The sequence below is a fragment of the Phyllopteryx taeniolatus genome, chromosome 15, assembly GCF_024500385.1.
Source record: "Phyllopteryx taeniolatus isolate TA_2022b chromosome 15, UOR_Ptae_1.2, whole genome shotgun sequence".
Lineage (NCBI taxonomy): Eukaryota > Metazoa > Chordata > Actinopteri > Syngnathiformes > Syngnathidae > Phyllopteryx > Phyllopteryx taeniolatus.
The window spans coordinates 6,098,102-6,124,077 of NC_084516.1; the positions used below are offsets into that span (position 1 = coordinate 6,098,102).

The following is a 25,976-nucleotide window of genomic DNA, read 5'->3' on the forward strand; positions in this document are numbered from 1 at the left end:
CTTCTGTGGCCCACGGGGCTCCACGCAGGATGGATGTGTTGCAGCGACTCCCTTTGATTGGCTCTTTGACGCTTTCGGACCAATTGTGAGGCACCACGGGGGCGGGGTTTTAACAGGTCCGGGTGGAGGGGATCAGGCTCGGGACTTATAAGAAGGTGTTTGGAAAACGGCAAAAGAAAGGGCGATGAAAAAAAAAAGAAAAAAAAGGAAAAGGTTTTTTAAAAAAAACAAACAAAAAAAAAAGGCTTTGCATGTGAAACGCCATCCAAAAGCTTTAGTCACAGTCAGTCAATCAGTCGCTCCGTGTGGTGTGAATATGTCAACACGGAGCTCCGCGAGGCGGAGCGGGGCGAGCCGAGCCGGGGGAGCGACGCTCTTGCCCGGCTTGGTTGTTCGCACACTGCCGCTCGGATCCCCCCGGAGCACCCCCCACCCAAATTTTACAGCAAAACACCGGCAATCCTACTGTGACTTCATGAGTGTGTTTCAGCACAATTTAGCCGTGTTTGTGCGCTTGTCTTAATGCATATTTAATCCCACGCAGCGTTTCCTGTTAGTTCCTCGGTTGATATAAAGTCAACAAATCGGCGGAAAGAGGCGCTGGACGACACATTTATTGGTCGCTCACATTTACATTCTGGCGTGCGTGTATCATCTCCATGTCAGTTTTAAAAAACCAAAACGTTCGCATTGATTTTTGTTTAAATCAACAAAACTGCAATTAATATATAAAAATAAATAAGTAAATCCAAGTATGTTGATACATGACAGCTCGTGGGAGGATGGTGCTCAGCAGCGCGTTGTCTTATCATCTCTGGCATCAAAACAGCAACAGATATTGTGAATCATAACCAATCAATTGTGCAGGCAAATATAGAACACTTCCCGGCACGAGTGCGCCGTGCAGGCAACAATTCAATTTCAAAGCTGCACACATAGAGTGTGGCAGTTAAACGCATCCGCCATAGATTTGAGTATTATATTAATCCCTATTTTTTTCCCCCCATTGTGCAGGTTGCGTGTTATCCGCATGCAAATGTCCCTCTTATGTGGCGTTATTAAGCGCGTCTGTCGTCATCCTTTCTCTTACATTGACAATGTTACACAGCTTTAATACTTTGAAAGGTTTAAGCCATGCGCGGATACGAATAGAGCTTATAGATTTGTGTATGCTGGAGTGATTGCGGCATTATATTGGAGGCTGCGTGTGCAGACAGTGTGTCTAAATGCACGTGCACGCTTTAAATGCCATCTTAAGCCCAAATTCACGAGTAAACTCTAAGAGCTGTGACCACTCGGTCACCTCGGACCAACGCTGTGAACTGTCAATTATTTGTCACGCTCCACTTTGCTTCCCTCATCTCAATCAATAGTACCCATATATATATATATATTTTTTTCCCCCCGGTACCATTTATATATATATTTTTTCATTTGCAAAAGTGGCCATAATTTAAAAAAAAAACAAAACTGAGTTTGTACAGCAGTAAATTGTAATGACTTTTCTTGCGTGCACCTCATGTTGTTGTCAAGAACGACCACGCGGACGTTCAACATGCACGTGGGTACTTTAAATGTACGCGGAGTTTGCATTTATTGCCAAATTGTTCAAATAGATTTGGATCCCTCCATAAATGAATTAAAAATTAACAGACATTCAAACACCTGCATGTGTGTGTGTGTGTGTCCCCTTGGGGTTTACACACAACGATATTGGGCATACGTGTTGTCTGTTATTGATTTCCTGCAAAAAAAAAAAAAAAAAAGCTGTTGATAAGCTTCAGACAAATGTGGCTGAGAGAGACACAAGATGCACTAAATCAGATGGCGAAATCTTGACATACATTATTGATATATATAAAAAAAAATACCTGCTGAAAAACGACCTAGTGCTTATTTTCCAATACAGGGTGTACAGAACATCACTGTGCACTTGTGTACATATTTGCACATAGAAAAGCAGGAGGTGCATACAATATGTAATCTATACTGAAACAAGACTTCATAAAAATATACAGTAAGTGCTCAATGACTTTCCCAACACGCTGCATTTGGTGCGTACCTGCCTTTTCCGTGGCCACACGTTCATATTTCGCACTCCCCTTATACGCAAGTAACAAACATGTTTTAATATTGAAGGATTGAATGCGTGAGGTACGTGCATGTTCTATATTGAAACCTGTCCTCAGTGACTATTCGAACACCTTGTGTTTCTTGCACGCGTTATTTGTAGCCACAAATTAGAACAATAAAGAAAAAAAAGCTACATACAGTATGTATCCTGCTATATTAAAACATGTCTGTCAACAAAACTGTAAGTGCACAGTGACTTTCCATACGCGCTGTAGTGTACATTGTTTCCGGTGAGCGGGGTCACGCTATTGGTCGTCTTCTCCAAATACGTCGCGTCCATTAGAAACACATTTCAATTTAGCGGAAGGTGTCATCGAACAGGAAGCGCCGTCGACACGACCGAAGCCGCTCAGTCTCCTCGCGAGCTCGACCGATGTGGCCTCAGTCGCTAAGCAAGGAGAAGGACGGTCAATACGCCGTATAAACTTTTACTGGGTTAGGGCTCTCAGGGGCTCGGAGAGGCCGTTAAAAAAAAACAAAAAACAAAAAAAAAAGCTCCTGATTGATGGAGGTCAACTTTGTCAGCGCTTCTCTTAGAAGTCTGTATCCAATCCTCCCCAAAGTCTACATTGAGGTGAGCGACATTGTCACACTGGGAACTGAATTCTGGCTTTTATATTCAATCCAATCCAGCATTCTCACCAGTCTTTTTTTTCTTCTTTTTTTTTTCTCTCTTTCTAATCTTTCAATGCTGAGGTCATGGGTTCTATACGGAGCCCTGACTATACACACAACAGCCATACTGTGTAGGTTCATTAAGCAAAGCTTCAAAGACATTCCTGGAATTGATCACGGAGCTGCAAGTGATGTAATGTATGCTGTCCTGTTTATTTGCAGATTGTTAATGATAAGCAAGGACAGACTTGGCGGCACCGCTCCCGAATGCAGGGGAGATTGCCTCTGTCCTAAACACCACGCGACGGGGAAGGGGGAGAGAGAAAAACCCACGGCAATGTGCAAAATTAACTTATTTGACTACTGTAATTGAGTCCAAAATTTCTCACGGACACAAAGCGGAACGGGACATGTCCAATTGACGGCCTAATGGCTTTCTAAACGCGAGCCGTTTGCCCCAAAAAAAGATGGAGGTGCGGCAAGGAATTGATCCGGCACTTCAGAAAGGGCGTAGATTATAAAATGTACTTCCCAGAATCAACACGTTTTAGTCTATCTCCTGCAGGAATGATAAACTCCTTACCTGTCGATACCTTGTCCCCGTCGGCCGTTTTTTTGTGTTTTGGTTTTTTTGGCGTGTCTAGTCAACCCTTGCTCCCGTCGATCCCCGCGCCGGCTAGTTATAGCTATTGATGAAAAACAATTTGAGTTAATTAGGGGATGTGTTTATTGATGCCACGGCGCAGGCTGCAGACGGACAAGGAAAATGGTAGCGTGCCGGAAATGATCTCACACTTGTAAGTTATTGCCTCAGGAGGCCACTCAAAACAAAACAAAGCAAAACAAAGGACTCTTTGAATCTGTGATTGAAACTATACAGCCGAAAACAAAATGGAGACCTTTAAGGCCCGTCGGGCACCGAAAGCTACCGAGCTGTCGCAGTGAACGTTAATCTACAACTAGTTTTCATGCGTGGCTGACCGTCGGCCATTAATTTTGCTGGAATACGAAATTTGCATTGCGGGTTAACGGCGTCGTCGCAAATTCGTAGATGTGACGGCTGATCAAAAACGGCTTGTCGTGTCACATGGGTATAAAGCGAGAATGATCCAGCTGCTGGAAAACTGTACCAAAACACGGTACAGTGTCTCGAGTATGTATCTTGTTTTACAATAATACTTAACCATATCTATAATTTCATTTGTACCGCTGGCTAAAAAGCGAAGCATGGGGAGACTCTGTCGCCTGTCAAATATACACACTCTCTCCTTCAGTTCTTGCCTGTTTCCTTAGTAAATGCATATTTGGCATTTAAAAATGTTGTTTCCTGATGAAAAACACCTGGCGTCACAGTTTTTCCATTGCAGCGAGTTGCTACGCGAGGGTCAATCGCCTGGTGTGCGAGTGTGAGCCGCTTCCACTGCATAAACCAAAATCGAACTGTCACCGAGAAGAGTGCAGACCTGCACCAAGGCTAACCTATTAGTTCGTTTAGTCAGTTAGTTGGCTACTTCCCAGTTCAATGATGATGATGGGCAGTGCCATTATAATTCAAAAGTTTGGACTGTTTCCATTGATGTCATTGAAATAGTGAAAATCTCTGTACCTTTTGTGGGAAACCAGTTATATATATATATATATATATATATATATATATATATTTTTTTTTTGTGTGTGTAATTCTGCCAACTGTATCTAGCCCACTATTTACTGTTTTACAATGTCAAGATGACTGCAGTGAAAAGGGAAATCCAGGAAAACAAAAAAAAAAGAAAGCAAGTCATGGCCTAAGTTTGTTTATACGGCAATGCCCGAGTAAAAACCTTTTTGCAGCGACTGAAAATGTGATGGCGCGGTTAGTACACTTTGCTGAAGACTCTACAATAGCGCTGCCCTCCACCATTGTTGTTTTTGCTGTGGTGGACTTGAGCAGGCCAACGCGGAACTCTTGGAGATGTTATACATTGTCTTAAATGTCATGTAAGAAAAAAAAAATGGACAGAATAACAGTCTTTCAGGGGCAAAATATTGCCAGTGTCGTATCCCTTCTCTCTTATACAGCAGTATCGATACATCAGAATCAATCCCATGTCCACATTGCAGTTTATAACTACTTTGACTTTTCATTTACAAATGTTAATCGGAAAAAGCAGCTTTTTTATTTATTATTATTTTAACCGTGAAATAAGAAAAATGTCAGTCACGGAATTATCCAAATAAAGCTGAAATATGACAAGCATGACGTGTCGAAGTCGTAATGTTGCGGACTGTTCCAAATATAAAGTGGTGACGTTGCGGGGATGAAGTCATCATGCTCCAAGAAATCGGCCGTAATGTTCCAAGAATGAAGTTGTGTTGTTAGGAGAACCAAGTTGTAACGTTACCGGAATGAAGTCGTAATACTACGAGGATGAAGTGGTAATGTTTCGACAAATAAGTCATAATGTTACAGGCATAAAAGTTTGATGTTGCGAGCAAAATGTATGAAAATGTTGATAATATTATGAGCATAAAAGTACACTCGCAGTCAAAAGCCTGGACACACTTTCTCGTGATATTGAATCAGAAACTGTGTCCAAACGTTTGACTGGTGGTGCATGATTAAAACAATGGAAAAGAGTCAATGTGTTGGCACATCTCTACCGTCATGAGCACGAGGAATTAAATGTGATTGTGCAAACATTTGAGTCGATTTCCAAGAAAGAAGTACACCGACTGAGTTTTGACAGCCACTTGTTATAATTCCAACTCTTTTCTTGTAATATAATATTTGGTTCTGACATCAAATATGACTTCTCCTTGTCAGCGTGACCCTAATAAAATCCCCCTTCATTTTCATTTCTCCAGTCATAGTAATAGATTACTGTGATCAAATATGAGGTTAACAACATATCTTGAGAGACCGTTTTGGGCCGTAAAAATTCTTGAGGAAACAGCCTGCGGGCTCTTTACACTAACGTATTGTGTGCCCTGCGGCCCTGTTGCAAACGTCTTTAATGCCTCTTATGCGCGGCTCTGCTCATTATCACCTGTTGCACCACAACAGCGCGCGAGGACCGAACGGCCGCCTTGTTCGCAGCCAAGCAGTCGGGTGGCATGCATCACCTCCAGAGCACCACGCGAGGGATATGTCCGCTCGGCCCCATAAACAGTTCGCCGGCTCCAGGCGACGTGATCGCGACCGTGAACGCCTCAGATGTGGACCATGTGTCAAAAGTCTTTAGGCCTTTACGTGCCAGCGGGAGATAAGCATCTTCACTCCTCAACCTTTCTAACGTGAGGCTCACTCAAACCAGTTTTGTGTGCTAAAAGGCGAACAATGGCAAATCAGGAGCAGAGGGAAAAAAGTCCTGGGGTTATTTGTCGTCAAGTTAGCGCGGTATAAATACGCGGTCGCTGTGTTCACGAGAAGCATCGGCGCGGGGGATGATTTTGGTTTCGATTTAGAGGCCGGGGAGGCGGTGACCTCATGTGACGCTGCATGGCGGCGGAGACTTCTTCAGTCTGGCCTCCTCCGCTTCCCACTTCCTTGAAGTCGCCAGCTTTTCTCTCTTCTTTTTTTTTTTTTGTCAGTCCATCCTCTCTATCCTCTTTTAAGAGGATAGCGATATAAAGCGCCGCATCGCATTCCTCCAACGTCTTTGGGGCTAAGAGCTCGGGGTGGCTTCGCTCTCTCGGGGGTTAAGTGGGATAAGTGCGTGGCTCATGTCAAGCCCGCTACCCCCCGATAGTTTCTGGAAAATTTGCAATGGGGTCAGATTGGATTACTGTGTTTTGGTATTTACGTGGAGACAGAGGAGCTTTGAAATGGAAAACCATAAGCGGAAAGGCAAGTGCCATGGAGTCTGAAAGGCAACAAAAAAGAAATAGCGCTCATTTCCTCTGATGGCACGGATGAGCGTGTCTCCTTCTGACACACAATCGCATGTTTTGTTACTGCGAATGACGTTTTTCAGGTAAATGGATTAGGAGCAATCGTAAATCTTTCAAGTAAATCACACTGAGTAGGAAGCGAGTGGCCAGTGTGAATGCGTCCACTCAGACTTGGAGCTTACTTGATCAAACTTGAAATTTGCTGCTTCCTTCCATATATTTATGACTTAAAAACAGGAATCAAAAAGTATGCTTACTTCTTCTGATAGTTGGCGACCCACTAAAAAGTCAACTGCAATCAGTTTTGGGGTCCCCATCCTAAATTTGTGAAAGACTGATGGATACAAATCCGTTTGTACCAGTCAGGGATTTAGGGCAAAAGTGTCAGTAGACCAAAGTAGCAGAGGGATGTTTTTCATTTTTTCTAGTAATGTTAGACATTTGCTTTGAAAGTTTCTTGGCTCAATATTGTTTGATCATAGCATTTCCGCCATATTTGTGGCGTGTCTTGCGTCGTGACATGTTTTTCGAGTACGAGCGCATGAATAGTAATGCACAAAAAAACAAACCAAAAAAATCTATTCGCAACTTTTCCCCCAGAGCATATATGCTTGCTTGACAATTATGAACATAGTGAGCCGAAGTTGGCGACTGAAACGCAATTAAAAGTGAATTGGAGTCAGTTTTTGTGTCCCCATCTTAAGTTTGGGAAAGACTGATGCATACAAATATGCTTATATACCATTCAAATGTGTAGTAAATATTTTACAAAGCAGTTTGTACAATTTAGTAGCACAAAATTCTAATTTGATATAGTAGTAGATGAAGTTTTTTCCTTTCATGCAATAATGCTTTTGGCAAAATATAGTGTTTTAGCGCAGCCTGTCTGCCATTTTCTTGGAATGTTTTGCTTTGTGGCATGTTTTATTTTAATTTTTAATTTTTTGGAGTCCATCGAGTGAGTGCATGAATCGTAAAGCAATTGTGAACATAACAGTGCTTATCTTTTTGAACTCAACTTCCCACTAAAATAAATGCTTATGCGAAATTCACTCAAATAGTCAACAGCATATTTATTCTGTCAATTGGTGATCCAATAAAAATGGATCTCCATCCTAAATTTGGGAAAAGTTGATGCATCCAGATCGATTTATATACCACTCAAAGATATCGTAACTATTCCACAAAGCACATTGATGACCTTTTCCGAACAATTTAGCGCAAAGGTTTTCCTGGCAGTGTTTTCGCATACCATGTCCACCATATTTGTGTTTTTCATTGTGACGTACGTTGAGTGAGCGCATGCAAAAACATTAAACAGCTTGGCCAATCAGGATAGCCAGATTTGGCACCTTAAATGTGCCTGGTTTTTGTGTACATTCTGTGATTTTTACACACACTTAAAAGAAGTTGCGCAGACCGTTATGCTACACAAGCAGCATTCGAGCCCACCTTTCACACTCCCTTCCTCTCAAGTTGAACCCCGTCTTTCTACGTGCTGTGATACAGTGTCGAGAAAAAGTATTGGCCCCCTTCTCAAATTCTTATACTTTTGCATAGTTTCCGCACTTTAAGATCACCAGACAAATGTAAATATCAGACATTTATAATCCAACTGAACTTAAAATGCTCACAATCACAATTTGTGGTTCATTTTCACTGATCACACCCAAGCCTGAATACCGACAAAATCAAGTCGGACAAAAGATCTAAAAAAGATGCAACAAAATAATACGATCCAAAGAAATTCCAGAACTGTCGAGAAATAAAGTAATTGACATCTATCAGTTCTGGAAAGTGTGACAAAAGCCATCCCGAAAGCTTTAGGATTCCAGCGAACCATAGGGAGAGCCATTATCCTCACATGGAGAAATCATGAAACAGTGGTGAACCTTCTCAGGAGTGGCCAGCCTACAAAGATTACTCTTCAAGAGAAGAGCCATGACTCATCCAGGAGGCCATAAAGGAACTTAGCACAACTTCTAAAGCACTGCAGGCCTCTCTTGCCTTAGTTAAGGTCAGCATTAATGACACAACAATAAGGAAGAGACTGGGCAAAAATGGCATCCGTGGCAGAGTTGCAAAGCAAAAATCACTCTTGACCAAAAAGAACATAAAGGCTTGTCTTACTTTTGCAACAACACATCTGAATGAGTCCCAAGACTTTTGGGAGACTATTATATGGACTGACTTGTCACATCTGGTGTAAATGTAGTACAACATTTCAGAAAAAGAACATCATACCAACAGTCAAACATGGAGATGGTATTGTGATGGTCTTGGGCTGCTTTGCTCCTTCAGGACCTGGACAACTGTGATCTATGGAACCATGAATGCTGCTCTTTAACAGAAAATCCTGCAGGAGAATGTTCAGCCATCAGTTTGTGACCTCAAGCTGGAGTGCACTTGGGTTCTGCAGCAGGATAACGATCCTAATCACACTAGCAAGTCAACTTCTGAATGGCTTAAAAAAACAAAATTAAGGTTTTTGAGTGGCCTTGTCTGGGTTTGAATCCGACTGAAATGACCTTAAAAAGGTAGTGCATGCTCGAAAACCCTCTATTTGTGCTGGATTCAAACAATTCTGCATGGAAGAGTGGGCCAAAATATCTTGACAGAGATGTGAAGGCAGTTATAGAAAACGCTTGATTTCAGTTGTTGCTGCTGAGGATGGCCCAACAGGTTATTAGGTTTAGGGGGCCATTACTTTTTCACACAGTCCAGGGAACTTTGAATAGTCCCCCCCCCCCCCCCCCCCCTTAATAAATGAAATCACCATTTAAAAATAGCATTTGACGTTCACTTAGGTTATATTTGTCTGATATTTACATTTGTTTGATGACCTTAAACATTAAAGTGTGGAAAGGATAAAAAAATATAAGAATTTTAGAAGGGGGCCAACACTTTTTGACGGCACTGTAGTTTTAATTTTACTGCTAATACAAGGGGTCCCTAATTTTGAGTTTTTTTCCTGTGGTGACGGTGATATTCTTATGAAAAAAACTTTGACGTTCCTGTGCTTCATTGTCACGTATTCTTATGCCTCTTTGTGTTTATGGAAATACAGAAATCTATTAAAAATATTTCATAAAAAATATTGTAAACACATTTTAACACCCCCCCCCCCCAAAAAAAAATGTCAAGCATAAAATGTGAAGAAAATACTGTACATATTGTCTGTGTACATGCATGAGCCTTTAAGAGGCGTGACCTCGTGGGGTGGCATGGGATGTCAATGATTAGGGGTGTGAGGGTCTGTGCGTGAGCTGTGGACAACAGCAGCTTCTGCGTGACTGTGCTCTGTGTGTACTGTGAGTCCGCCATTCAATTAACCACAGAAAAGCGTATCCGCGACTGTGACTCTCCTTTCCCACATGCAAGGGCATTACTGTACGTATACTGTACTATAAAAACTCGAGGGAGCACTGTAATCTGTTCCCGGGTCCAACTGTTGCCATCGGGAAACCTTCATTACCTGTGCAGGCGATGTTTTAAGTAGCATTTGAACGTGTCATGCAAGTGTTAAACGAAGTTAAGCACTGTAAAAGATAAAAACAAAAGAAAAGACTACCTTCTAGGTCCCAGGCCATGCAAGGGTTAATCTTTTCCGATATGATGGCGTTTTCACCTCTGAGGTTGAGTCAAATTCTGACTGACAACCTGAGGGGCATTCAACTTTGGAGGTTATGCTGTATGTTCCACTTTGTGTATGTTGGTTGCAGCTTGTCATACATCATAGTGTACCGCATTCCTCCCTGATTACTGTTGTAAAATCTTTTTCGAAATCGAATCGCCAACATTTGACACGTGCTTCCGAAAAGAACCAGGGAATACATTCTTATTTATATTCTTTATTATTTAAGCTTATTTTTGTGCCACTGACATGTTTCCATAAGTTGCCTCATGCTACTTTTTTCTCTGCTCCTTCTTCCTCCCCCCTGCTTCTGTTGAAACTTGACCTCCAGTTTCTGGGTGAATTCACGGTTTTGTCAGGAGCCAGAACAACAATTTTTGAAGTGTTCGCGGCGGCGGCGAACTCAAGCGGCGGCAAAGTTGAGTGCGGTCAATTGAATCTCCCGCATGCCACTCCCGCCATGAATGCACCCTGACCCCCACCCTCCCCTCACACACTCCTCAGGCCAGCAGCTTAATATCTTTTAGATGTTTGCGCACAAAGCAGGTCGAACAAGGGTAGGCAAACTTTTGTGCTCAAGGGCCCCGTTTGATTTTGTAAACGGATAGATCATTTGTAGAAGAGGGGGGAAAAAAGGTTAATTTTAATGATAAAAAACAATGAATTCTCATTTGAAAGTGTTATTTATAATTAAATTAATTATAATGAATTATTTTACTCTTTAATAAAATGGAAAATAATATACTGTATGTCCATCTTTTGATTTTACTGATATTTAATTTTATTTACACTACATCATTGCCTAATAACATAAATGAATAAAAAAAAAAAAAAAAAAAGGGTTTTAATTAACCAATTTTGGGAAAAAGCGAACAAAGTAAGACAGCAGATATTGCATGACTTGATTGTCCAAAGTAAATCAACCTTTATGCGTATATCTGACATTCCAAAAATGAATTTCACAAAAGAGTATACATGAAATAATGACGCTCTCGTCTCCATTTACTCACAAATGTACTTTTGTACCTGTTTAGTGAACCACAAAGTTATTATTCTGTTGTATGACTGGCAACAGGTGCCCACACTGTGTAATTGACATCTGGGGAAAGGTTTGGTCTGCCTGTCGCTGTACGTCACTGCCATAGATAGGTGAACTTGAAATGGAAAAGAAGTACGGTGTTATGACTCCCGCTAACCCTAACCCTAGCCCTAAACCTGACCGAAACAAACGCCTTTGTTTTTATTTGATATAAATGTGATGCACGTTTGGCGTGGTCATCTCGTTACATCTGTTGTAGCCTGCCCTTCTGGCGGTACACAAGCCAATCATATTACAGCGGGGCGTGTCTCGCCGATAACACAGGTGCGATTCCTTATATGGAGGTATAGTAGTGGTATTTGATTGACGGGACATTTCAGGGGGGCGTGGTTTCAGGGCATTCAGTGGACACGCCCACAGGATTGGAGAGCAGGGACAACGGTTTGATTTGTCACGATTTTGAAGCCTCATTTTACATGTTGGATGATTTTTTTAAATCAAATTTGGCAGGGTTATTAACAACACTCTTCTATGAGGTGTGCCAAATAAATGTAAGACATTTTCACCCTCCCGAGACTTTAAGTGAAATGTCCTGTTCTGCATTCCTGATATCTTAATTATAATATAATATACATAATAATCGGGAATCACTGATGTAAATCCTCGTTGGGCCGGACTGAAGAACAAAGCTGGCTCTTTGAGGGCCGCAGGTCATATTTTGCCCATAAAGGCAATTTTGAATGGCAAAAGCGCTTATGGTGGGAACCCGGTAAGCTTGAAGTTGTGCACTTTGTAGCCACCGTGCGTCAACAGGTTCATTTGGTTATGCGCTGACAAAGCACGCTGTTAACCTTTAGAACCTTTATTCTAATAGTCTATTAAATTTGTGGGGGGAAAAAATAATACCAGATCCCCAGATGCACTCAGCTATATGCGCCCGACATGCGTTTGAATATCCTCCCTTTAGATCTCTTATGAGTTAAATATGACTCACTTTCAGAGTCACCCCCCCCTTTCGTTTTACTAGCTGTGTTTGGCTTTACTGCTTTTTTCATGTTCAAATTGCATGTCCCGTCAGGAGACTTGTGACATTTGAAATACGACGCCGGGCCGTATTTACTGAGCTAGACAATACACGAAAGCCACATGAAAATCAAAATAAGTCCAATGCGGTTAAGAGCCGTGCCCTCATTTATTGAATTCCCCACAGATGTTTTGCATAAAGACATTTTCAGGGGGTAATGAGGAGGCGAGCGTGTTTGGACGTAAACTGAACCTGGGTTTTTTTTCGTGTGTGTGTGTTGCTTATGTGATTCAGGAGCGTGGGCACGGAAGAGGCTTGAACGTGTGCAGCTGCTGCATTAAGTTTTCCCATCAAAGCGTTGGGTGATGAATTGATGGTCATTTGTGGTCATGCTCGCCTTCGTGGCTCCCTTTGAGTATCCGCAACACTCCCTTGGCAAGAAAAGAAGTTCATTTGCTTGAGTTAACTCAGAGGTCGTAGTCCTAAGTTTAGTTTTTGTAGTATGTATTGTAAAATCAATGTACGGCACTTACTATTTTAATACTTATTGAGACATAAGAGTGGCAGTTTTAATTTGACAATACTGTGGAACCTCCATGGTCGAATTCGATTCCTGGATGTTCTCAATTCAAAACAATTGTTTCAATTAAAACAATGCAAAGTGATTATTAAGTGTTATTGACTGTACAAGCAACATTTGAACAGTTTTAAGGAAATCATTGTCTGGTGCAACTCGGTGAAACTAAATTTAACTCAAAGTACATGCAAGCACAGTAAACGTGGACAATAAATAGGTGTATGTATTTTACAGTGGATGTAAAAGTTCTACACACCCCTGCTCAAATGCCATATTTTGGGGTATATATATATATATATATATATATAAAATGACACCAAGAGAAAGCCTTTCAAAACCACCATGAGTGTGACCTATGACCTGTATAATCAGAATCTGAATCCTCTTTATTGGCCAAGTATGTCAAAAACACACAAGGAATTTGTCTGTGGTAGTTGGAGCCACTCTAGTATGACAATGGACAGCAATTTTGACAAATAAATACATTTGAGACATAAAAACATAAAAACACATGACGGAGAATCACTTAGCAATAAAAGATGTTCTCGTAGGCTTTTCCTAACATTTTGTTGCTTTCTAGCAGAAGTCTAAAGGTTTTTTTTTTTTTTTTTTATTGCTAGCACCGACTGCTATTTCGAACTGTTCATAATTCCTTCGACCTTATCTAAGGCCTCAGTTCCAAAACCAGCAAAAGCGCAACAACGCTTCTCGTCACCAAAAGAACGCCATACCTTACAGCAAAGCATGGGTGGTGGCAGCATCATGCTTTTGGGTGGTTTTTTATTCAGTGGGAACTGCGGCCTTGGTCAAGGTGGACGGAATTATGAACAGTTTGAAATAGGAGTCAGTGTTAGAACAAAACCTTCATGCTTCTGGTAGAAAGTCGGGAAAATCCTACTAGAACATCTTAACTTTATTTGGAGTCAGTCGGAGGCACTTTAAATGGTGGCAGGTGTCCGCACCTCGAGAATTCTCCCATTCCACAGTGGGTCTCAATTCTTTCATGTACAACTACTGTATATTTCAGATATTGTAAATATGCCGCCTCATAAGGTCATATGTCAAATCCATGTTTTGCGATGCCAATTAGCGTTCTAATCAACAGTCTCATCTGCCAAACTTCCATCCAAATTGTGCAATTAATACGAATAGACTTGTGTCAATATAAGTCAAGTGCACTTAAACGGAAGCAGCAAGTATTGACTCCCATGTCATTGAGACTTTGCCATTAAAAACCCCATCGGATGATATAGAAATAATTATAATACTAGTGAGGACAAGCGGTATGGAAAATGGCTGCACGGACTTCCATAACTTAAAAACACCCTCAATATATTAGGTACACCTGCATCGCATCATACTGAGGCGTTTCTATTAATTTGGTTAAATTATTAAAAGATGACCTCAGTGTTAAATATTTGCGTCTGCTTGTGATAAATGATACCTTATTTGCCAGGTATCATTTAGTATAATTCACTACAACACGTTTATTTTCAGTCCAACCAACATTACAGTTTCCCTTCGGTTTGGTTTGAGGTTGAAGTGTGGAACTAGTGGTTAAAACGAAGCCATTAAAGAAAACGAATAATATTAAAGAGCAGGGGTTCCCACAACTTTTTGGGTCCAGGGACCACTTACCCCTCATAATACTAACGCCAATTAAATATAACTACCATTTATAGCTCGAAATGACACAGGAATGAAAAAGTTGCCAGTTTGCGATAACAAGTTCCTATTAAAAAAACAAACAAACAAACAAACAAAAAACTGCAGTAACGTTATGAGAATAGAGTTTTTATTCAAGAAATAAAACTTTCGGAGATATTTTGTCAGGGTGAACAGTTTAGGGAATAAAGGCTTTTTTTCCCCCAGAATAAAAGGTGTAATATTAGGAGGAAAAAAAGTTGCATTTTTCCAAGATAAAGTCGCAATATTATGATACTAAAGTCAAAGTTTAACAAGGGAAGATTTCTGAAAATCTAATTTATTCTCGTAATGTTGCACTTTTTATTCAAGAAAATAACACTTCCAAAGAAATATGCCTTTTGTTCATAAAAAAAGAAGGATTTTATCGTATGAACACTAAACGTAAAAACCAAACAAACAAACAAAAAACAACTTTGATTCATGCTGGGCAAATTTTGCGGCTCTCTAAGCCAAATGATTCCCAAACAGGTTGTCTGACATAGTAGCGTACATCCAATTTCACACAAATTCACTTATTTATTAACTACAAATATAACTTTGTTCATCTAGCTATGCCAGCGACGTTGGTGACAAGCAGAACAAGTCGACGCTCTAAATGGCAGAAAGTCCGCGTAACACTCTCTCATGTAGTATGCTAATGAATCAGTTTTTAATCCAGCACAGTACTTTTACTTTTCATCTACTACATTACATTTGAACTTTTCAAATACAGTACGGGGGGCTACATTTTTAAATACAATTCAGTTGTTGTTTTTTTTTTTTTTTTTTTTTACTTTTGGGTACAGTGCGAAACGTTTTATTTGTTTTTTTATTTTTTCATTTATTTAATTAGATTTTTTTATTTAACTTATGTCAGGAGCACCGTGACAACTAGTGGCCGCCATCTTTGGGGGAATTTTCTAAACAAAACAAAACATGGAATGAGCACTTCAAAGGCCTGTAAAATCCTCCGTGATGAATAAAGTCTTGAAAAAACCCAACTGATTACTGACATGTATGACCTAGCCTACTTGGCCACTCTGCTCTCGTCACCAATAATCTTCCATTTGCACTATTCAAGTTAAGTTTTAAGGCAAGTGATGCCGTCTGAAACTTCACTTAATTTTGACGTGTCGACTTGGAGAACCGCTCCGAATTTACGGCCTGTACGAGCTTACTGGTGGATATTTTGAAATGACACTTGTCAGCGAAATCCAAGAAGCAGTTCCCCAAGTAGCAGATGAGGAGATATGTTGAGAAGTAATGAAGAAATACTGTTGTACTCAAATTTTAGGCAATTTCTGACCAAATTCTCGACAAAATCGTCCCTGAAAGTTTTTCTTTTTCCCGATGCAAAAAAACTCAATAACTCCGGAACCCGTCATGGGATTTTAAACATTTTTGGAGCGTTGTACTCAAGTCGAAGTTGCCGTTCCAACCTGACTTTGCATTTTGACGGACTTGACAACCTTGTCACGTTGCTAATGTCAGGGATTCTCGAAGTGTGGTCCAAATAACACCAGTGGTACGTGGACTCTTTCTAGTGGCATGCTAAAGAATCACTTAATTCGATACAAATAAATTGTACAGCAATTAAAACACGCAGTACAATCAAACATAGTAGTAGTGCATAATGTTAGAGGCGCTTATCGATGGCGGTCAGGCAAAACCTCACAGCTGGAAAATGTACTTTTTTGAAAGAAAAACAAAACAGGCACAATGCTACGTGTCAGAGTGAAAGCCGCCAAACCTGCAGCTAGGTTTTGCGTTCCGACTGTTATTATTCCTTTTCGGAATAGAAACCTGTTTTGTTTTTTGAAGAACACTTAGGCCTACTATGTTAATGTACTCTGTTTAATGTTGGCTATTATGGTGTTACTTGGAGAGCAAAGTATTTTCTGAGGTGCTTTCGTGTAAAAAGTTTGAGGACCACTGCCCTTGAGCTTGTTAGCTCCCTTGGTAGCTGTTGGTAGTTTTTTTCCCCCGTCCCCCAAAATTGTAAGCTGCAAAGTGTCATGTCTGGCCGCGCTCATGTGCGCTCCACCACGCAGCCTGCCGCCAGCCACACAGAGCAGGACACAAGCCCTAACCAACCAATTAAAATCCGATTAGGAAACATCTTAGTTAGCGAGGGGACCTTTCGCCGGCCCGGGGTCAGCCACCTAATAAGATCCATGGCCTATAGAGAAGCTGCAGACCTTCACAAATGCTCCTGGCGACCGAGCGTGGCCCCGGAGACCTCTTTTGGCCCACATCGCGCTTTCATTGCTCACTGTATTTAAAAAGAATAAGGTGAGATTCCAGTTAATTAGTCGGGGGGCTGGACATTATACGAGGTGGGGTTTGTTAGCGCGGATTTGGGCGCGGATCAGCTTTTGTGCGCGCCAAATGAGAAGTGAGTAGCGAGCCGGCGATACACAGTGCGCCTGTGTGGAGTGGCGACAGTCTCCTGCATTCATGGGAAAACCTTAAAGGAGCCCCGCGTTATCACAGGACCTCATTATCTCACGTCTGCAAGCATCCTTTGGCAGCGCGCCCTAATCAAGAGTGGCACAGAACTACTTTGCAATACTTTTTCAACATTTCTGCACACACACACACTCCCGCCCCCCCCCCCTCCCCGGCGTCACACTCTTTGCGTGATCCGAGGTGTTGCACGACCTATGCGTGATATGCCCGTGTATCGACTTTGTTCGGTCATTTAGCCGCTGCGCTCATTAAGGAATAAAACGAGAATGGCGCCACGCCCACCTCTCTCGCATCATAATTTGCATGTTAATTTTTTTTTTTTTTAAATGCTACAAATCCAAGAAAGAGATGTGCAATTGCACTGTAACAAATTAGACAATATAGCTTTTCTTTTTTTTTTTTTTTTAGCTAGCAGGTCACTTTATTAGGTACACCTACAAACTCAAACATAATTGCATAATTGACGTATTAATTTCTCATGTTTACGTTGTAGTTAAACTTAGCAAAATTCTGACCACCTGCTCTATATTAGACTATGTTGATATTATATAGAAGCAACCAAATCACTCGCCATATTGAATAGTTAACATTTGTAAATGAAGAAAAAATAGTTGTTGCATCCAACATAAAAGTTATATCAAATGTAAAAACAAGCCAGTACAAAGGTCTCTCACGATCTATCGATCGATCAATCGATCTGTCTGTCTGTCTGTCTGTCCGTTTACCTGTCTTTATCATCATCATCCAGTTAGCCTTCTTTTCTGTTACATCCAATTATCATCTTTTTAATTGCATTTACTCTAGCTACCTGACAGGCACAAAATAATAGAAACACCTCTGTAATGAATCATTACGACTGGGTTATAGTGCAAAGTCATATTATATCCTATCATGTATTTGGATTGTGCGAGTGTCCCTATAATTTTATTGATTCATTTATATTTGTTTGCCCTTAAACACACTTGAAGGTGCAGTTTGCACTTGTCTTTGAGTTGTGCAAGCGTATAGCGAACGTTTTAAGGTGCAGTGGTCATTTATTAAAACATTTACCTGGAGGTGAGTGTCGCAAAGATGGACGAGAGAGCGAGAGAGATTGCAGGAAGAGATTTACACCTGCCTCTCTTTGCTGCCACAGAGAAGAAGCCTATAGGCTACAGAGATGGCCCACTGGAGCCAGCTTGTCTGGGGCCTCTGCTTAGACCCCCCCCCCCCCTCTCCCCACACGCTCCCCTCCTCCTCCTGCAACTCCTCACCCCCCCATCCCTCCCTCTTCCCTCCCTCCTTCCTCCCTCCACTGTGGATTAAACAACATCATAAAAAATGACCATCAACGCACACACTGTAAACAGATTACTCTGCTTGGCGCCTGGCGGACAAACTGCGGCGCTCAGGGCAGAAAAAAAAGAAAAAAAAAAGGCGTGCGGCCGATGGTCATGCGCGTGCACGACCATCTCGTCTCCACCTTCTTTCTGGCTTTACCACCAACCGAACGTGCACGCGTGCACTTCCAGCGGACACTTACCAGTCAGGTCACTTGTTTTTTACGAGCGTTTCACGTCTTGGGACACTCTTTGAGGAGGCTCAATCCACTTATTCTTTTTTTTTTTTTTTTTTTTTTGTCATTCGACCGTCTTAAAGTAACTTTTAGAGCTTTTAATGTTGTATTTGTTTAAGCGATGCTGACAGTACACGCGTAATTAGTGCCGTTTTTATTTAATAAACCGACCAGTCAAACTACACTCGCGTACTTGTACCATCAAGGATTTAAACACAAAATAAAAATTCAATGTATCATTTCAATTGTTTGTTGTTTTCTGATTTAATTAAAAATTATGGTAATGAAATGTAATTTTTCTTTTCAGACAGACAGAGCTGCTATGAATTGTAAGCTACAATTGATGCTGAGATGTCCTGGTCTTGTCACATAAATGTCTTTGACCACTTGTTGCTAGGCAGAATTCGTGGAGCCCCCTCATTTGTGCCCTAAAATCCAAGAAATTAAAATCAGTACGTACAAGCCACGCCAACGTGGTCTTCTGAATGTCTGACAGCTCTTGGACAAATTTGATTTTACAATGAAATCCGTGCTATGATAGAAAATATTAGTGCAGAAGAAAAAAAAATAGTGCAATCTCATAGGGCTATGTCATAATTGTATCATTGCTCTTTATTCGGTACAAAATATTCAGGCGAAAAGAAAAAGTTATCTGGAGCTGTAATTCGTTTCAAAGGTGTGTTGTGTCAAGATGAAATATGAGATGTAAATCCAACACTCTGGGCACTGCTCCCATGAATTCATTTCACAAGATAACGCTCTGTATTAAATATGCTGTTATGAAAATAAGGACAAAACGGGCCATCTGGTGGTGCCAATTCCTCCTCGTTAATTAAACAATTGAATCACTGCTCTGTGTAAAAAGTATAGGGAGACAAAAAAACAGTAAAAACGACAACAAAAAAAGTTAAATATGAATACTGTATTAGAAAGTAGGAAAACCAACACTTTTCCCCATTAATCTTGCATCCAAATCACTGCTCTGTATTAAATATAAAATACGAGACAAAAGTCATACCTTGTTCCTATTGGTTTCAGAATTGAATCAGTTCTCTGCATTAAATATAAAATATTTACACAAAACATGTCATCCTTGCTCCTATTCATTTCACAATTCAATCACTGCTCTGTATCCTATATGAAATATATTTTTTTTAATGTCAATGTGCTTCTATTCATTTCACAATTGAATCAGTGCCCTGTTTTAAATTTAAAATATGAGAAATGAGAAAAAACAACTCCATCTCTCGTTAATTTCACAACCAAATCACGGTTCTGTATTCGATACAAAATAATGTAAATAAAGAAAAACAGTGCCAATTGGTGGGACAATGTCCCCCCACCTTAATTTCATGAATGTAATACTGGTCTGTATTATATATATAAAAAAAAAAAAAAAAAAAAAAAAGGGACATCACATTCACATTGACATGAACCCCCTAAAATACGCGCGCGACACACACACACACACACACACGCACACACACGCACGCACACACACGAGACAAGGGTGTGTCTAGTGTCTGGTGGTGAAGCTGGTTAAAAAAAACCCCAATAAAAAAATCCCCATCTTGATGCAAATCCCTCTCTGCTATGATTTGTGCAAAATCAAGTGTTCACATGGAGCTTGTTTGAACGCTGGGGCCTGCAAATCATCAGGCTGTCAGCGTGGCAGATGCTCGGCGAATTGCTGGGATTTTACGCCGCTCGGCCGAGAGCGGCTCCGACATTTGCACAAGGTTCTCGGCCTGCTTTTTGTCTTTTTCACGACGACCCGCTTAGTATCGGTGTCGAAGTAATGCCCGATTACGCAAAGCAAGGGGGAGATTATTGTATTGCGTTAAAGCCATAAAATAATCTATGGTGCGTATGACGGAAGTATAGCTCCAAGTTTGCTCGCCGCTTTCAGTAAATTCCACTTTAAACAGCAACACTAGCATGATTGATTATTTGCTGAGCGAGCACAAACTGTTAATGGAGGAGCTTTTAGCTTAAACACCGATATGCCGACGTCTCCAGCTGTAAATCGTCTCCAGATTTCTTTGATTTTATTATTTGGTTGTAAAAAAATAAAAAAGAAGGTCGTATTGATTTAACAGTTATGGACGCATCCTGTTGTCGTAAATACTTTTGGAAGTCGAATCGGAATCATCTACCGCGTTCAGTCATGTAGACTCAATCGTTGACATTTATGTTTAGGAGACAGAGGAAGAAGGGGGTGGGGGGGCATAATTTGGAATTATACGAGGAAAGCTCGCTTCTAGTCGAGCCACGAGGCAATCGAGAAAGAAGAACGGTGATTTCCCCAAAACGAGGGCTCGGCCCATTGAATGACAAAAGGCTACTCTCTCTTTTTCTTGGCTGCCTCACATGGCTTTAAAAAACACAAAACAAAAAAAACTTCACAACAACAAAGACAGGAGAGGAAGCAACCATATGTGTTTTGTTTTATTTTTGAACAAATCATTTGTGATTTAAATCTGGCCACAGAGAGATGGGAAGTGAATGCTACTTGTTAGAGGTCGCATGGTTTTCCACTGGGATCTCCAATTTCTCTGTTGGTGGGCCTAAATATGCTGACATTGATTATATTATTCCTAAAAAGACGGCATTTACATTTCAATAAACAAAAAAACATGTATCTACCTGTTTTGAAAGAATTTAAGTAGCAATTTTCACAAAAACTAAACAGAATTTATAACAAAATGAATTTTTTTTTTATCCTTAGAAAATGATTCTTTAACACCACTTATTTTAAAGATCCCCTTCCATCAGCTGTTTTTATTTTATTATTATTATTTTTATTATCTTTAATATCCTTCTATTGCGTTTGCAATATAATTTGGGTTGAAAATGCCCAAAATGTCAATTTTCAAGCTATTCTTGTTGGTCAGTCTGGCATTTGAGACGGTCGGATTTCCCATTATTATGCGACACGTAAATAAGCTTTGCTCTGGTTGGATTGCTCATCTTCGCCAATGTAAAAATAGAAAACAGCTTGGCTGTGATTGGTCCACAGCGTCTGCTAGCATCTAGATAAAAGCTTGGGGCGGCCAAGCGTTCATAGCGACGTCGCGCTTTTTGTTATTACGTTCAGATTCGCGTCTCTCACAAGAGTTCGATTGCGGGGTTATTTATATGCACTGGTACTTTCACCTACCAGATAAATGTGTTCCGCGACCACGCTCGTAACTCAAAACACTCGTATTTCAAATCTTCATAGCATTAATCCACTCCAGTGCCACACACACACACAAAAAACACCCCCAAAATGATCTTTTAAACTGCATCATCATCATCAGCGTGCTACGCTGTATCTTCTTCTCCTGTCTGTCAATGATGTCTTTTTTTTTTTTTCTTCCCCATCCTCCCCCGATAAATAATTCACCGCTCACAGCCCGCCCCGATGGCCCCACATGCAGCGATCTCTCAGTTACAAGCATCCTGGGAGTATAAGGCAGTACAAGCGCATCCTTAATAAACAAATACAAGATGGCGAGCAGCTCTGGTTTCACTGCTGAAACATCCTGTCTCTCTGCGGGGCGAGGTGGCGTCCTCGTCTGTATTCATTATCGGCCAATTTCAGCCCGGACTTCACATTATTTTCACGTGTCTTCTGAAATGCATATTTAGTATGATAGAGCACATTAATTAGAGCTATCCACTTCATGTACGCTAGATGAGAAACATGATCCAGTCTTAACCCCGATTGCCGGAGTGTGTGTCCCAAAACAAAGACAACAATCTCTTATTTTAGTCCACCCTAATCGATTTCAGGGTTATTAGGAAAAGACATTAAATCCCGTAGGGCCTCAGTTGCTGCTTCACCACAAGATCCACTTTTAAAATAACATTTAATAAGTATTTGCAGCAAAAAACAATTCGGCAAGCATGACCTTCAATTTTGGGGAAGTGGTAAAGTATTTTTTTTAAATGATCATCTGTAACATATGTGATAATGTTATTACCTAAACATGATGCTAAGCAATAAGAAGCAACTATAAGTCATTACATAAGAACAGAGAAAGAGTGACCTCCTGCTTGCCAAAGAGTGAGCCTACATTTAGTGCGACGATATTGATGTTCGCGCCGCCTCATATTGTTTTTTTTAAGTGGTTGTTATTTATTTTTTTCTCCCCAGTAATGCCCTCGCCTCTGGGAAAGGAGAGCAACAATTATCGACACACTTTTCAGCCGATTAGTGAACGCTAGGAGAACAGTAAAACGTAAACACACTTACGCACGAGCTGCTGTCAGCCACAGCTTACGCCCCGACACTCATACGCAACCCTAGCACGCCCCGCCTCTTAAAGACACATGCATGCATACAGACACTATGATCTCTATGGTATTTTCCATTTTGTTTTTGTTCAAGTACATTCAGAATGTATTCGCAAAGTGTGTTTTAATTAAGTCGTTTGTAACGTGTGTGGGTGCGGTAAAACTATGTAAAAAAATATGTTTTTAAATGGTCTCAGATATTCCCCAACTGTATGAAGAGTGGGGCGGTATTTAGTCATCAAAGGCACCAACAAGTTTGTTTTCCTGAATCAAGTCTACACATGCGCAGTGAGAAGATGGACGAGTCCAATGCATGAGAAGGGAGGTCAAAACGATCATGATAAATTCAGCATTTTCAATGCGTTTTTAAGTGCATGAATCATAACAAAAACAATAATAATTGCTTTAAATCAAAGAAATGAATTCATTTTTATGAGATTTTTCGAGGCCCCTGGAAATCTTGGGGCCTGAGGTACTTACAAATATGTTTTTAGCCAGTGATAAGGTGTTCATGAATACTCTTATGGTGACGGTGCACGATGAGCTGCATGAATGTGTGTCATGTGTGGCCAGGCTGCTCTATTCGGTCCATCTGTGTCCCTCCTGAAGACTCCATGAAATAAAATATTCAAGGTCCAGTGAAAATTGATCCGCTGATCCGAAGTCTGTTTCCCTCTCCCAGTCCGAGCGGATCCCGGCGGAGCAACTCGATATCACGCCACCGGGATGACCAAGTTCAGGGTCCGCACGCCGTCTCCTCCTCCCGCTGCTGGATGTCGGATCAATGGAATACCGTCGGGATACGATGAGGAGGAGGGCCATTTGATTGGACGCCGTTGACCACCGCTGAGGCTTTCATGCAAATTGATGAAGGTAATTTGAGCCGATTAAGTGCAATTTGATTTGCGTTAAGAGCCCTCCTACTTCTGCTCCCCTCTCGCTAATCTGAAACGGTTTTGATTAATAGTTGGGGATGCAATGAAGTCATATGATCAAGTGCACTTCAAAGGAGTCGCGCAGCAGCTGTTTGTCGTTGGGGGGAAGGAAGCACGGATTTCCTTTTCATACTCACAAGTCAGACATGCAAATTTTTATGACAACTATCCGTGACTTTAATCGATCCCACACTGTCAAATTTAGCTCGGATGAGCTGGATGGACACTTGTGTTGTCAGTTAAGCGTCACGTAACAGCCTAAACCGACTAGATTGGTCATGATTTCACGTGTTTTTGGATTTGAAAACGGTGAGGCACAACAATACTGTAATTTGTGAATTTGTTGACAACTTGTTGATAGGGAGAAATCATGAAGATCAATCTTAACTGCCTAATAAGCGACTGTAAAAATGTCACGTCCCCCCCCACCCCAACATGAAGGAAATAAATCGAAAACAACACAGTAAGGATTAGAATACTGGTAGTTAATGAGTTAGAGTTATTGATACACAATTTATTGACTAAACCACTGTAATGTAAATTGTTAGCCTATTAGCATAACTGTAGAAGTCAGATTTAACTTACCATTACCCCCCCAAAAAATATGAATGTGCTCGCTAAAAAAAAATATTATTTTTGTTTCTTGTTTTCCCAAAATGTTCCAATATGACTTAGGCCAGTGATTCTCAAAGTGTGGTAGTCTACAAGTATCACTAGTGGTATGTGGGTTCAATCCAGTGGTACACGAGAATCACTGAATTAAATGTTCCAACAGTGCATAGACTTGCTCGTTAAGTGGCTTGAGCTTTTATTTATTTATTATTATTATTATTTTTTAATCCAGTACAGTACATTTGTTAATTACAGTTAAGTTTTAGTTAAATAAAGTACAACCCATTTTCTTTTAACCTTTAATTTTTATTTAACTTTTATGTGCAGTACTTTTCAATTGAATTATGATTTAAGTACAGTTTTTATTTTCCTATATTTAAGCACAGTGCATAAAATTACAGTGGTTTACAATTGTATGTTATATAATTTCTACAAATTTCTGCCTCACTTTTGATCAACACCTATGCCTACTACACAGCTGTATTTTAATGTTGGTCATTATGGTGGTACTTGGAGAGCCAGGATTTTTTTTTTAGGCGATTTTTGGTGTAAAAAGTTTGAGAAACACTGACTTAGGCAACTGTGGTATCAGGCTAACAAAATATAAAACAAATATTGCAAATAAAGTAAATCAAATAAATGGATTTCATTATTACATGACTAAATTACTCGGGCAGTGGTGCCCTATCGCAATCAAATCACTACTCTGTATTAAAAATAAAATATATGTGGGGACAAAAGCAACATGGACTGGTGCACAACCAAGTTATGGATCAATTAAATGACTGCTCTGTATTAAATATAAAATATACGGGGACAAAAACAACATGGACGGGCACCCAACCAAATTACATAGCAATTAGATAACTACTTTGTATCAAATATAAAGTATATTTGAAAGAAGACTGTTGCTTAACCCAATGACAGATCAATTAAAAAGACTACTCTGTATTAAACATAAAATATCTAGGTGTAAAAAACATGGACTGGTGCCCCAACAAATTACGGAGTAGTTGAATGACTCCTCTGTATTAAATGTATTTTTGGAAAAAACTGGTGTCCAACCAATTACAGAGCAATTCAATGACTGTACTTAATCTATATTGGGAATTCGACACGGCAGACAGCCTACTGTACTGAGCGTCCACTGTGTGGTTGAACACGTGCAAACAGTCGCCAAGAAACAAGCGCGGTTGTGACCATTGTGTCAGTAGTCCGGTTGTTACGTGCCGCCCCAAGCGTCTGCATAAACTCCACCTTACCTCAACAGAGCGGCCCAGCGCGGCGGCCTGACTCAGTGAAAAAAAAAACAATCTGAGGAAACGGCGAACAATCTGAGGCCGGCTCCAGAGGGCCGCCATTTACAAAAAAAAAAAAGGGGCCGCCTCTCCTGACGCCTTCAGCCTTAAATGTACAGCGTGATGAAAGATCAATGCGTCGAATGGGCAGCCGCCCCAGTGCCTGGTGTCGACCGCTATACGCCAGGAAGCATGTTACAAAAATACTGGGGGGGGGGACAAAATGGAGGGGAGGGAGGGTGGTA

The 25,976-nt window shown here is 40.7% G+C and overlaps 1 long non-coding RNA gene across 3 annotated transcripts in view; it reads left to right on the top strand.

Annotated features, from left to right (window-relative positions):
* The window catches only part of LOC133490341 (uncharacterized), a 223,561-nt gene that overhangs the window by 395 nt on the left and 197,190 nt on the right, over positions 1 to 25,976 (top strand). For all 3 annotated transcript variants that reach the window (XR_009792174.1, XR_009792173.1, XR_009792172.1), the window contains exon 2: positions 23,569 to 23,759. This is a non-coding gene — a long non-coding RNA (uncharacterized LOC133490341). The remainder of the gene's footprint in view (positions 1 to 23,568; positions 23,760 to 25,976) is intronic.